Source organism: Schistocerca piceifrons, chromosome X, assembly GCF_021461385.2.
Source record: "Schistocerca piceifrons isolate TAMUIC-IGC-003096 chromosome X, iqSchPice1.1, whole genome shotgun sequence".
Classification (NCBI taxonomy): Eukaryota; Metazoa; Arthropoda; class Insecta; order Orthoptera; family Acrididae; genus Schistocerca; species Schistocerca piceifrons.
The window spans coordinates 645,626,805-645,629,557 of record NC_060149.1 but is presented as its reverse complement, the minus strand read 5'-3'; positions in this window follow the sequence as shown (position 1 = coordinate 645,629,557).

Genomic DNA, 2,753 nt, shown 5'->3' with positions numbered 1-2,753 from the left:
AGTTGTGACGTTGGTTATGCTCCTGCACAGTTTTCTCCAGTATCATCCATACATATTGACTAATAGGCTGAATGCTGTAAATAATCACTTGATGATGCACCTCAACAATTCAACTACAGTCCAGCCATGCAGTATGAAGTATTATGTCAGTATCATCCATATATATAACTAATAGGTAGAATCCTGTAATATAATGACGAGACCACAATAGGAGCACATGTCAGCAGCCCGATGGAATGCTAGAAGACAATGCACATCAAGTATAGCTCGCATGAGGTATAATTTGTGTCTGACTATATATTTGTCTGCTAGCGTTAGGCACATCAGCTGCTTGCTGTCGGCAGCACCTCTAAGGTGCGTGCGTGCGTGTGTGTGTGTGTGTGTGTGTGTGTGTGTGTGTGTGTGTATGTGTGTTCTCAACAGCATGGTGATCGCAAGTTCTGACAAGTGGACCTGGACCTCGCCGGCGTGATTACTGCCAACTGCTGATTCCGCTGTTCTCCTTGATAGGACACGGTAAGACAGACACACTTTTTTTTCACTTGCCGCCCTGATTTTATGACCCACCACCTAATTGCTTAAGGTGGGTCTATATTGACCACTTAGCCGCTGCGATCGGTATATGGGCGCTGTTATGGCTGAACCTCCACACCAGTTTCCGCATCCGATCGCACCGTTGCCCGTGTCCCGCCACGTGGAGGCGGGTCATAGTTGATCGTGTTTTCTTTTTGTCTCTTTTATTTTGTTTTCTTTTACTTGGTTATCTTTGTTTGCTTCTTATCTTACTTTCCTTTTCTTTATGGCAGCTTTCCCAAACCGTAATTTACATGAAGTTTAAATTTTGAAAAAGAAATGAAAAAGTATAGCTTAGAATGAAGAAGAGGAAAGAAGATAGGAAAGGAAGAAGCTTATAGTCCCTCCACCCTGGGGAATTGAGGATGAAAGCCTTGGAATTAGTCGTCAAGCCATTGATCCTCAGCCTCCAATCCTTTGCTTACCTTTACCCAAGAAGATCTATGCTAATCTATAATTTATATGCTAATTAGTAAAGCTGTTCCTAAGATAATTACGCTATTAACAGGTTTAAAGTGCCGTGTTCGTCTGTGGCAATTGCGATGGTGCGCCGACACTGTTTACTTCTATTCACGTTGAGCTTTAGTTACGTGTAATCTGTTGTGATATCTGTATATTATGTTTAGACTAATGCATTTCTTTCGGTCTTCTTGCTGTCTCGGTTTTCATCCTGCACACTATGGCGTCCATGTAGGTGCCGCATCTAGGTTTGTCGTCTGTACAGTCTCTCGCGCCTGTATCCTTTATGGCATTCTTCTGAGATTATTTCTGTCAGTACGTTTAGTTCGTCCCATAATTCTGGTGTTCTGATTACATCGTATATGTGTCGCTCAGTTTGTAAGTGTTGTATTCCTGGTGTGTTCCTATTCCTGGTGTGTTCCTGTGTTGTCTGTATTTCCCGCAGAATAGGATTGTGTTTTCGGGGGTTCCCATACCTCCGCACGTACATGTAGATGTGTCTCTTAGACTCACGCGGTTCAAGTGCGTGGGATAAGGTCCGTCCCCAGTCAAGAAAGGCACCATGCCGGGGCTAGGATCGGCATGTTTCATTCTTAACCTTTCCGTGATATCCGGAAAAAATGTATGTGCTCTCCGTCCCTTATCACTTGTGCCCCATTCTTCTTGCCATGTATCGATTTTCCATCGTTTGAGGTCCCGTTTGTTGTTGAGCGGAGAACCAGTTATTATATTAACCTGGTCTAGTCATCCCATCTTTAACCAGTACCGTGCGGCCCGATGCCTAATTATTGTATCTATCGGGAAGATTCCAAGCACTGCACACAGAGCTTCGATCGATGTCATGCCAAATGCTCCAGATAGTCGCATTAGGACGCTTCTCTGTCCTCGCCCAACTGCTGTTCTGTTAGTGACGAGGTTGAGTCTGTGCGCCCATGTACTGGCCACAAAACATAGTACAGAGACAGCAGTGGTGGCCGGCATCTGCCTAAGTTGCGGACCGGAAATGCCCTGCAACAACAAATGACTGCAGCAGTGGTGGTGGTTGTTAGGATGTTTAAGGGGGACTAAACAGCTAAGGTCATCAGTCCCCGACTGCAGCAGTGTATTCCCAGCTGGCTGCTACTTAATTCGAGTGTGTACGGTTTTAAATAAAGTGCTTGCCTGTCCAACGATCCTCCTATGTTGGTAGGAGTAACTGTTCTTACAATGTAAATTTAGTGATGTGTTATGATTTGATATTTTATCCATTGTTTATTTACTATTATACTAGTGGCAGTTTCATAGCGACGTTCGACACCCTGATAACGTAGGGATAATATATATTTGGAACGTATTTGTTGTAGTGTGCTATTTGTTTAGTGTGGGATAAGCCTTGTTTGTTACCGCCATATTGTAGAATATGTCATGAAATGGTTAATTTATAATACAAGGGTTGTCCAGAAAGTAAGTTCCGAACGGTCTCGAAATGGAAATCACTGGGAAAATCTGGTAAAGCTTTGCACAGTTGTGTTGGGCAGTGTCTCTAGTATGTCCGTCGATCGTGTCGCGTCGCTCTTTTCAGCTTTGAGTGAACAGTGAGCACGTAAAGATGCGTAGGGAATAGCGTCCTCCGCCAAGTATGAGGGCCTGGTTAGAGATTTCGCCTGTGTCATGCAGCCCACATAACACAATTGTTGAGGAGTTTCTTCTTCATGCAAATCTCGGCCGCACCCTTCAGGGGC